The sequence below is a fragment of the Macaca thibetana genome, chromosome 2 (assembly GCF_024542745.1).
Source record: "Macaca thibetana thibetana isolate TM-01 chromosome 2, ASM2454274v1, whole genome shotgun sequence".
NCBI lineage: Eukaryota > Metazoa > Chordata > Mammalia > Primates > Cercopithecidae > Macaca > Macaca thibetana.
This window is the reverse complement of record NC_065579.1, coordinates 167075587-167088186: the sequence shown is the minus strand read 5'-3', so window position 1 is coordinate 167088186 and position 12600 is coordinate 167075587. Positions and strand designations below refer to the sequence as shown.

The 12600-nt window shown below is 34.7% G+C and overlaps 1 long non-coding RNA gene across 1 annotated transcript in view; it reads right to left on the bottom strand.

Moving 5' to 3' along the window:
• Positions 1 to 428: 428 nt before the first annotated feature.
• LOC126949283 (uncharacterized) overlaps positions 429 to 12600 on the bottom strand; it is a 128838-nt gene continuing 116666 nt past the window's right edge. Inside the window, exon 6 of the long non-coding RNA XR_007723653.1 lies at positions 429 to 891. This is a non-coding gene — a long non-coding RNA (uncharacterized LOC126949283). The remainder of the gene's footprint in view (positions 892 to 12600) is intronic.

The window sequence follows — 12600 nt, the reverse complement described above, 5'->3', positions numbered from 1 at the left end:
ACCCACCATGGTGATTACTCCCGCATGGACTGCCTCACTGAGTTACTGGATCTCTAGAGCCATTCAGCACATAGATGTGGAGTCACTGAATGAATTAAATTGGTAATAAAAAAAAGAAAGATTTTTCACCCAGAAGGGCAAGAGTACTAGATGATTCTAGAGAAAGGCTCCATCAAACACTTCTGAAACAAGGAGTTCTTATTTGCTCTTTAAACCAATTCCAAGCTCTATTTGAGCTATCCTAATGAAACTTGAAATAGCACCTATAAATATAGATGCCAAAATCCTAAATAAAATGTTATAAAATTATTCCAGAAGTGTAATAAACAAACATGAAAGCAAGTTGTTTTATATCGGTAACACAAGAGCAGTTCAATATTAAGACATTTTATTAAAGCTGAAAAATCACATGATTATATCAAGAGATACAGAAAAGACACTTAATAAAATTCAACCACATGGAGAATGATACACTCCATAATTTATTTAATCAGTTGAAATCTTTAGTCTGTCATTCATTCCACCTTCTATAAAAATACTATTTGGTCATTTATCACAAGTTTGCAGCAGTCCTCCAGATATAATCTTTGATTGGCTCTTCCTGATTTAAACCTTGTACTTGGAAACTTGCTTCTGTTTGTTTCCTTTTCTTCCCCTGTCACTTTCTGCTTGAGTCTAGTAAGCCAAAGTCAATAGAAAGAGGATACACAAGTCAGCCCTAAGAACTGACAAGTCCAGAAGTTCTGGTCAGATCAATTTCCTTTGGACAAAGTTTGCCCTGTGTCACCTTGCCACACCTTATTAGGATCTTCCTCAGTCTTGTCTTTGTATCCTTGAGAACTGCTTTATTTGGTTTTGCTGCTCAGAAGGGGAGGGTTCACTGGATCCCAACTGGTGATAAATAATCTTTGGTCAGTTTCTAGAGATCAGAGGTTTGCACAAGCATCATTCTTAGTAACCCCTGCAATTTGAATAGGATCTTCTCATTGTTTGCCTACCAGATAGAATGCCTCCTCTGTTCCTATTTTATTTCATGTGCATTTATCTCTAACTGGCATAATTCCACCAGGGACACGATATTTAGTGACCATTTGGGGAAAATTTTGACATGAATAAGATTATTCATTTGAGAGGTACATTCAAAGAGAAAAGTAGGAAACCCTCATGAGGAGATTTTCTGTCTTGTCAATCTAAAAGAGAGATAACTTCCATAAAGGAGAAACCCTTCTCTTTGCTTTTGTGCTTCAGGGAATTAAAAAGTATCATTTTAAATTATAAATTTGATAGAATTGTCAAGGGCCTGAGTTACTGTTTAAACTGGCTTAGTGCCTCTCACATGCTCTCTCTCTCCTCTCATCTAATCCTGTGTATGTGCACATATATGTGTGTGAAAAATGAGTTTTCCTACATCTGTGACTACTCCCTCTCTTATGCCCTGAATGTTTGTGTCTCCTTAAAATTCCTGTGTTGAAATCCTAACCCTCTTTGTGATGATATTAGGAGGTGGGACCTTCAGGAAGTGATTAGGTTATGAGGGTGGGGCTCCCATGAATGAAATTAGTGCCCTCATAAAAAAGACTCCAGAGAGCTACTTTATTCTTTTTCCACTACTTGAGGACGGAGCAAAAAGGTGCCATCTATGAACCCAGAAGCAGACCCTCACAGTGTTAGGTTTTGAAGGGAAGGCAAGGGATAAAGAAAGACAGAGAGAGAGAGTGTGGTGGCTCTACAGCAAATCCAGGCTCTATGTCCAGCATATGACCTGCAGAGGTGGGACACTAGCTTAATGCCAGTGCCCACCACTGCTTACAGGCTGGAGGAATTATAGCTCTGGGCAGGAGGGATGTGGGGAACGTGGCCTGCTGCCTGGGAAAATGTCAGTAATATGTTCTCATGATGAGGCGGTTTGGCCCTTATTCCAGCAGAATATGATGTTCCTTGCACTTTCTCTCAGCAGAATATGATAAGAAAGTCCGGTGGCTGGGCGGGCTGTTTCTCATGGCCTGAATCCCCATGGAATGTTTTACTTTGACTAAGGTCTGGGAAATGGCGAAGGACTTACAAAATTGTGCAGTTTGGACTAACATACAGGACATCAAATCTTTCGACAATTTTATTTTGAACTTTCCAGTCTCCAGAACGGTGAGAAATAAACATCTGTTGTTGAAGCCATCTAATCCATGGTATTCTATTATAGTAGCTTGAATGGATTAAGACATCCTGTCGTAGTCTGTTTTGTAATGCTATAAAGAATATCCAAGATGGGGTAATTAATTTATAAAGAAAAAAAGGTTTACTTGACTTATGATTCTGGTGGCTGGAAAGTTCAAGATTGCATCTGCATCTGGTGAGGGCTTCAGGCTGCTTCCACTCATGGTGGAAGACAGAAGGGGAGCCAGGTATGCAGAGATCACATGGTGAGAGGGGAAGCCAGAGAGACATGGGGGAGGTGCCAGGCTCTTTTTAACAACCGGCTCTCAGGGGAACTAACACACTGAGAACTCACTCACCTCTGAGAGAACGCATTAATCTGTCCATCCAACCCCATGACCCAAACACCTCCACCCAAGGAATCTCCCCTTCCAACACTGAGGATCAAATTTCAACATGAGGTTTGGAGGGGACAAACATTCAAATCATAGCACCCCTTCCTTGCAGAGGGAAGATAATGAGACTTTACAATGTTAATATTATATTTATCTGATGCCAGCTATTTGTGTTTTTGTGTTTTTGTTTTTTCTTCCTTTCTTTCTCCTTTTCCCTACTCTTAGGAAACTTTGGAGATTAATTATTTAGAAATGGTTCTATACTAATGTACACACTCTAAGAGTATCTTCTCCAGATAAATAGCCAAGAAAGTCAAAAAGAAAGAGAAATATTAAACTGTGTTTCTTTCGTATGTTTTCCCAGATAAAACACTAACTTAGAGAATAAGTTTAACTGCAAATTTGGTTAATGACCTTGGATTTCAAATGAGAAGAAAAGCTAGACACTGAGAGTTTAGAATAAACTCAAGAATCTTAAAAATTTTCCCATTGAATTGCCTTTGCACCTCTATAAAAAATTAATTGACCATATGGTAAGTAACATGTGAGTTTACATTGAGGATAGATGAGTCTTTGGACAAAATTAGAGTGATTTAATTTTACAATGAAAACAACTCTATGTCTTCTTCTTGGTTCTGTCATCATGTAAAAAATAATGTTTGCACAGCCGGGCGCGGTGGCTCAAACCTGTAATCCCAGCACTTTGGGAGGCTGAGACGGGCGGATCACAAGGTCAGGAGATCGAGACCATCCTGGCTAACACGGTGAAACCCCGTCTCTACTAAAAAATACAAAAAGCTAGCCGGGCGAGGTGGCGGGCGCCTGTAGTCCCAGCTACTCGGGAGGCTGAGGCAGGAGAATGGCGTGAACCCGGGAGGCGGAGCTTGCAGTGAGCTGAGATCCGGCCACTGCACTCCAGCCCGGGGGACAGAGCGAGACTCCGTCTCAAAAAAAAAAAAAAAAAAAAAAAGTTTGCAAAATATTTTTCTTAATACAACACTTGGGCTTAATTTCCAATAATTTATATTTTAAAAATGTCCTCCATTAGTTTCTTGGGTATTGGAAGATATAATTCTGTCTAGAAAAGTTTTAAGATAAAAGTATATATATATACACAAACACACACACATACATACATATATATGTGTGTATATAAATAATTTAAATGAAATTGTCTTGACACATGTTTTTCGAAAAGAGTATAATCTTGTGAACTTCACTAATACTACAAATCATAGGATTTAATCTTCTGACTTAAATTGTACTTTCCAGATATTTAGTCACTCTAAGATGTTAAACTAATGTTAAATTGTTTTATTTAATAAATAATCTTTGGATATATAATTTTTCTATAAGAAAAAAACAAAACTTTGATTATTAAATATAATTTTAAATTTATTTTACCTTTATATATAAAATGACTACAGATTAAGGAGATGTACAAATATCCTTAAATTATATTAAATGTATTTACTTTGCCATCTTAAAATTTATTTAAGTAAAATAACTTGCATGCTCATAAAAATAGTTTTATTGATCTTGGTTACCTATCTTCCAGTTTTCTCTTGAAAACTTGGACTTTCCAGGCTCCAGAAAAATAAAAGTTGGTTAATTTTCTTAAATGTGGTAATTAATAAAATCAACTATGCAGACATTTATACATTTACTTATACATAAAATGTATTTATGTACTTTAATTTCTACATTACTCTTCTCATTCAATTTTTAAAGTAAAGTTCCATTATTTGTATGGTTCTAGGAGTGTAACACATGCACAAATTCTTGTAAGCTTCATCACAAATAGGTTATAGAACAATTCCACATGCTCCCCAAAATGTCCCTTTTCCTGCTCAGTAGATAGCCAAACTCTCCCCTCAAGCCTAAGCCTTGCAACCACTGATCTTCTTTCCCTACATTTTTGCTGTTTTTAGAATGTCATACATATTTGGCCTTTTAAGATTTACTTCTTTAACTTAGTAAATGCATTTGAGATTCAATTATGTTGTTGCATGTACCAATAATTTATTTCTTTTTATTGCTGAGAAGTATTTCATGGGTTGTTTATCCATTTACCCACTGAAGAAGTTTTAGTCTGTTTCTATTTTTGGGCAATATGAATAATGCTGTTCTGTTATAAACATACATGTCCAGGTTTTTGTGTGAATATAAGTTTTTATTTCTCTAGAGTTAGTACCAAGGAATCAGATTCCTGGGTTATATGGTAAGTGTATGTTTAACTGCCAAACATTTCTAAAGTAGCTATTTCATTTTGCATTTCCACCAGGAATTTATAGGAGTTTCAATTGCTCCATATATTTGCCAGCATTGATACTGTCATTAAAAAAAAATGTCATCCTAAGAGGTGGGTGGTGGTATCTCATTTTGGTTTTCATTTGGATTTCCCTAATGACTAATGATGCTGAGCATATTTGATGCACTTATTTGACAATTATATTTTTTCTTTGATAAAGTGTCTCTTTAAATCTCTTGACTTTTTTTTCAATTGGGCGGTTTTCTTATTGTTGAGTTTTGAGAATTCTTTGCATATTCTGAACTCAAGTTATTTGTTGGATATATAATTTTCAAATATTTCCTCCCTATCTGTGGCTTGTCTTTGCACTCTCTTAAAAAAGAATACAGAGCAAATGTTTTAAATTTTTATGAGGTTCAAGATAATGATTTTTCTTTTATGACTCACGCTTTTGGTGTACTATCTAAGAACTCTTTGCCTAACCTGAGGTCACAATGATTTTCTCCTGTTTTCTTTTAAAATTTTTATATTTTTACCTTTTATTTTTATGAGTTAAATTTTAGTACATGATGTCATGTAAGAGTGGATGTTCATTTTATTGGCATATGAATGTCCAATTGTTCTAGTACCATTTGTCAAGGCTATACTTTTCCCATTGAATTGCCTTTGCACCTCTATAAAAAATTAATTGACCATATAGTAAGTAAAACGTGAGTTTACATCTAGAATCCAGATACTGATCCACTGGTACTGTTCTATTGATCCTTTTGCCAATACCACAAGATTTTGACAACTCTAACCTTATAGTGAATCTTAAAACTGGGTAGTGTGAGTTTTCCAACTTTGTTTTCATACAAAATAATTTGGCCATTCTAATTTCTTGGCATTTTCACGTAAATTTTAGAAAGAGTTTATCTATAGCTACCAAAAAATCCTCCTGGAATTTTAATTCGGAGTACATTAAATCTATAGGTAAATTTGGAGAGAACTGGCATTTTGCCAATGTTGAGTTTTTCAACTATAAACTGTATAAATACACTGTATAAACTTATACAAATGGATAAATACACTGCATTTACACTGTATTTCTATATTTATTGGGATTTTCATTCATATTGTTCACAAGTGTTTAGAGACTTTTAGCAGATAGATCCTAAAATGATTTTGTTAGATTACACCTAGGCAACTTTTCAGTCTTTTGAAAAATGATCCTGATTTTAAAACGTTGATTTCTAGTTGTTCCTTGCTAATGAATTAGTTCTTGGATTTTAAAAATCAATTCTTTAGGATTTTCTGTGTAAACAATCATGCTCTCTGTTAATATGCATTATTTTATTTCTTCCTTTCTGATTTTATGCCTTTTTTTTCTCTTAGCTTATTTCACCAACTAGAACTTCCAATAAAACATTGAATAGAAGTGATGAGAGTGGAAATCTTTGCCTTGTTCCTGATTTTAGATGACAAACATTTTGTCTTTCACCTTAGATATGATGTTAGTTCTAGGAGATTTTTGAAGATGAGCATTATTATGTTGCAAAGTTTCCATCCTCCTTTCTAGTTTGTGAGATTTTTGTCTTAAACGTACATTGAATTTTATCAAATGACTTCTCTGCATCTATTGATATGACCACATGGTTTTGCTTAAGTCTGTTAGTATGGTGAATTACACTGATGATTTTTGAATGGTGAACCAGACTTGCATTCCCCCAAATAAACTCTACTTACTTATGATGTATGGTTGTTCAGAGTTTTTTTATTATTATTCTTCTACATTGGTTCTCCTCTATGTTTTTATGTGTTCAATTTATTTGATGTCTGCTCTCATTTTTATTATTTTCTTCCTTCTGCTTGCTTTTGGGGTAGTTTGCACTTATTTTTTAGATTATTAATTTGAAGGCTTTTCTTCTTGATTTATCTTTTTGTTTTCCAGTATAAGGATTTTAGTGCTACAAATTTCCCTCTAAGGACTGCTTTAACTGCATCACACGAATTTTAGTATGTTGTATTTTTAGTTTCAAAATACTTTCTGATTTTCTTTGAAATTTTCTTCTTGACCCATATAATCTATAGACCTATGTCACTTAATTTCTTGGATTCAATTTGTTATTACATTATTATTTTATTGAGGATTTTTAAGCATGTTTTTATGAGAGATATTGGTCTACAATTTTCCATTCTTGTACTATCTTTGTCTGGTTTTGGTGTCAGAGCAATGCTGGCTACATAAAATATATTAACAAATAGTTCTATTTTGTGAAAGAAATTGTACAAAATTGGCATTATTTCTTCCAGAAATGTTTGATATTTCATCAATAAAATCATCTGGGCCTGGAGGGATTTTGGGGACCATTTTTAACTATGAATTCAATTTTAAAATAGATATGGGACTCTTGAGTTCTCTATTTCTTTTAATTTAAATCTTTCAAGAAATCCGTCCATTTTATCCAAGTTGTCAAATGCATGTGCATGGAGTTATTCATAGTAATCTCTTATTATACTTTTAATGTGTGTAGGGTCTGTGGTAATATCTCTTCTCTCATAACTAATATTAGTATTTTATGTCTTCTCTTTTTTTTTTTTTTTGAGACAGAGTCTTACTCTGTTGCCCAGGCTGGAGTGCTGTGGCGTGATCTCGGTTCACTGCAACCTCCACCTCCCAGGTTCAAGTGATTCTCCTGCCTCAGTCTCCCAAGTAATTGGGATTACGGACGTGCATCACCATGCCCAGCTAATTTTTGTATTTTTAGTAGAGTTGGGGTTTCACCATGATGGCCAGGCTGGTCTTGAACTCCTGACCTCAGGTGATCCACCTGCCTTGGCCTCCCAAAATGCTTGGATTACAGGCATGAGACTGGCCTTGTGTCCTCTCTTTTTTGTTCTTCATCAGTCTTCTAAAAAATTTATCAATTTCTTTATCTTTCCAAGGTATTATTTATTGGTTCTCCTCTATTTTTTTTTTTTTTTTGAGACGGAGTCTCGCTCTGTCGCCCAGTCTGAAGGGCAGTGGTGTGATCTCGGCTCACTGCAAGCTCTGCCACCCAGGTTCACACCATTCTCCTGCCTCAGCCTGTAGCTGGGACTACAGGCACTCACCACCACACCTGGCTAATTTTTGTCTTTTTAGTAGAGATGGGGTTTCACCGTGTTAGTCAGGATAGTCTTGATCTCTTGACCTTGAGATCTGCCCACCTCAGCCTCCCTCCACTATTGTTTTTACGTGTTCAATTTATTTGATGTCCACTCTCATTTTTATTATTTTCTTCCTTCTGCTTGCTTTTGGTGTAGTTTGCACTTATTTTCTAGTTTATTAATATGAAAGCTAACCTTATTGATTTATCTCTTTTTTCAGTATAAGGATTTTAGTGCTATAAATTGCCCTCTGAGGACTGTTTTAACTGCATTCCACAAATTTTAGTATATTTTTATTTTCAAAATACTTTTTGATTTTCTTTGAGACTTCCTCTTTGACTCATGTAATCTATAGGGCTATGTCATTTAATTTACAAAGATTCAGAGGTTTTTTTTCAAGTAACTTTCTTATGTTGATTTTTTGATTCATTTATGGTCATAGGATATAGTTTGTATGATTTCATTTATTTTAATTTAATAAATTTTTGGTGACTCAAAACATGGACTGTCTTGGTGTATATTTCATGTACACATAAAAATATGTATTCTGTTGTTGATTAAAGTGCTCCATAATGATAATTAGATTAAACATCTTGGTAGTGTTGTTCCAGTCTTTTACATCCTTGGTGATTTTCTACATAGTTTTTAAATAATTACTGAAAGAGGAAGGTTAAAGTCTATTATTGTGCATTTGTCTATCTCTTTCAGTTCTGTAACTGCCTATATTAGGTAAAACAGAGCTTTTAGAGTTGTTATTAAATGCATACACAATTAAGATAGCAATGTCTCATTGATGAATTGAGCCTTTTATCATTGTTTAAAGTCCTTCTTTATTCCTGGTAATTTTCCATGTTCTGAAGCCTATTCTGTCTGATATTAATATAACCACTCCAGCTTTCTGTATTAGTGTTTTCATGGTATATCATTTTTCAGGCTTTTGCTTTTAACCTACCTTATCATTATATTTCACGTAGTGTTTTTGTAGACAGTATATAGTTATGTCCTGGTTTTATCATCAATCTGACAATCGCTGTATTTAATACAAAAAGTTTACATTTAATGTAATTATTTACGTGGCTGGATTTAGGTCTATATATTATTATATTGTTATTATTAGTTATTTAATACCCCTTCTTTTTTTTTTTTCATTTCTCTGGTTCCCTTTTTGCCCTTTTTTCTTTTCTCTTGGATTACATGAATTTTTTTATCCATTGGTGTTTTCCTATACTTCCTCGTACATACACACACACACACACACACACACACACACACACACACGAATAGTTACTCTAGGAATTATACTATACATACTTACCTTATTTTGAATTATTACCTAAAATATAAACTGAGAGTCAGTATTTTACCCTTTGAGACAACTATTTAAACTTTACAATCCATAATTACCTTTACCTCCCCCTTATTGTAGTTGTGACATATATTATATCTAATGCACAGAAAAAATTGCATAGAAAACCCCATCTCACAATGTTATAATTTTCAATTTCAATAGAAAAATAGATAGATACAGATATATTTTAAGTACATGCTATGAACTACATATGTGTAACAGCCACCCCTCTCCAAATTAGTATGCTGAAATCCTAATCCCCAAGGCAATGGTATTAAGAGATGGAGCCTTTGCGGAGGTAATTAGGCATGAGGGTTAATGGGATTAGTGCCCTTATGAAAGAGCTGCCTCAGCCCTTCCATCATGTGAGGATACAGAGGTACAGTGCTACCTATGAGGGATGGGCCCTCACTGGATGCCAGCTACACTAGCACCTTAATATTGGACTTCCAAGCCTTCAGAATTGAGAAATAAATTTCTGTTGTTTATAAGCTACCCAGTCTATGTTATTTTGTTATAGCAGCCAAAATGGACTAAGAGTACATAAGATCCCACAAGTAACCTATAGATTTACTATGGGTAGTAGATTACATGCTGTCCCCCTCAAAATACATCCCTGTCCTAACCCCTGATACAGGTGAATGTGACCTTCTTTGGAAAAGTCGTCCTTGAAGATATAAATAAGTTAAGGATCTCAAAATGAGGTCATCCTGGACTGCCCAAGTGGGTCCTAAATTCAATGACAAGTGTCCTTATAAGAGACAGAAAAGAAAACCCAGCCATGAAGAGAAGGCGGCAATGTGACCACAGAAACTAGAATGGTGCAGTCAAGGAAGCCAAGGAACGCTGACAGTCCCAGAAGTTGGAAGAGGCAAGGAAGGATTCTTCGCCTGAGCCACACCTTCTGGCTTTCAGAACTGTGAAGGGATAAATTTCTGTTGTGTTAAGCCACCAGTTATGTGGTAATTGATTATGGCAGTTCTAGGAAACTAGTACAGATATCATTTCAGTTGCTCTTCCTTACTTCATAAAGTTCCTATTTTTACTCTGTTATAATCCTTTCCACCTGAAGAACTTCTTTTAGCATTTCTTTTAAGGCAGGGTCTTATAACAATAAACTGTTTTCCTTCATGTAATAATGTATTATTTGCCTTCACTCCTGAAGAATTTTTTCACTGGTAATAGAATTTGGGGTTGATAGTTTTGTTCTTTAAGCACTTGAAAAATGTTATTACACCATCTTCTGATCGCCATCGTTTCTGATACCTTCAATTATTCAAATCACTGATACTTTTCTTTTTCTTTATTTTTTATTTTTTTCTTAGAGACAAGATCTCACTCTGTTCAGGCTGGAGTGCCATGGCGCAATCATAGCTGATTGTAGCCTCAAACACCCAGACTTAAGCCTTCTTCCTCAGCCTCCTGAGTAGCTGGGACTTCAGAAGGGTACTGCCATGCCTGGCTATTAAAAAACAAACAAACAAACAAAAACTGTTGTCAAGATGGGGCCTCACTTTGTTGTCCAGGCTTGTCTCGAACTCCTAGCTTTAAGTGAGCCTCCTGCCTCAGTCTCCCAGAATGCTGGGATTATGAGCTGAGTCCCTGTCCCCCAGTCCATTGACATTTTTCAGTGACTCTTTTCAACAATTTTCTTTTTCATATTTGGTTTTCAGTAGTTCAATTATAATGTGTTTGGAAGATTTTTCTTAAGTTTATTCTGCTTGGAACTTGCTGAGCTTCTTAGATCTGTCCATTGATTTTCCCTCACCAAATCTGTGAAATTTTCAGCTGTTCTTTGCTCAATAATAAAGAACTTTTTATCACCAAGATATTTCTCTAAGTTTTTGACATATTCCTCATTTGTTTTGATAAAAGTTTTATTTTTTTAGAGAAAATAAGTTACTAAAAGTCATGTATCATTGTACATTTTCAAAATATTGCTTAAAACTAGGACTTGTATTTAAATGTTTTTTCTTCTGAAAAACAATCTTAATTTATGATTTTCTGAATTCAGTCCATAAATTCAGATTATTCAAATTGTTAAGATGTCTTTTATGCTGAAACTATTTTTAGATTTCCTGGAATTTCCACCAAGTAACACAAAATTCTGCTCCTTTTACCTCATAAAGTAAAAATAATGGAGATAAGTAGGTTTATTTAGCATTCTCCAGATGTTTTTAAGTCAAAAATGAAGAGAGAGACCTTTTATTTTTCAACTTAACAAACAATGGACATATCACAAAAGTTTACACTTCCTATCTTAATTATCAAAACATTTTAATATTATACACATTTTTATGTTAAAATAAGCATGCTATTGTTCATGTGCACAGACCGGTATAATAATTGTCTAAAATATTTGATATCTAGGTTACTTGATTCCAATACTTATATTAATCAGGGCTGATCACAGTCTACTTTATAGCACAAATCAAAGGCCCTGGAGGTTTGTCAATGTCTTCACTCTTCATAATGTGTTCTTACTCCCAGAGTTATTATTGACTACATCCTTATACATGTGTTGTGTATTATACCTAAAAGAGAATTTTGCTTCGCTATATATCCAGAAGATTTAGATTTTGAAAGAGAGATCACAGGAAAAAAAGTGTCCTTGAAGCTTGATGAAAATGATATATTCAGATCCTATTAATACATAACACAAAAGAAAAACTGTAGGGTGTGGACTCTAAGATCTACATCTCTCAATTAAAGAAATCATAAATCACTGAAAAGACTATCTTAGCAGGACTTCAAGCTGAGGATCCTTAGGAACTTAGGAATTCTCCAAAAGCATAGATTTTGAGGGTGGAGACAGCTTCAAATTAAGACTATCAGATCATGGAAACAACTGTGCATAGTAGACAACTTCCATTCAAGGTCTATGAACAAGATCCAGATGACCAGAACCAGTGATTCCCATGCTTTAATCTGTAATATATCATTCTTTATTTCCCTAGCTATTTTCTCTCCTCTTTGTTAAAGTTTCTGATTGCTAACAGAAAGTTATTATTTCTTAAACATAATATCTGTACGGTTCCCATCCTTAATAATATTTTGGCATGCTTACATACTTCTCAGTGTGATTCCAATACCTGCCAGCAATTTTATTGCAATTTGGCTAAAGAATACCATCAAACTGACTTTTGGATTTGTACTCATTTTTATCTGGGTGCCAACCAGCTTTATTTGATACCTTTTCCTTGTTATAAATAAGGTGGTTTCCTAGTTAATTGGATTCAACCACCAATCCACTTTTTAGACGACAAAAAACGTAACAGACCAGACAGTCAAGAAACCTAAAGTCTCTGCTATGTCAAATCTATAAA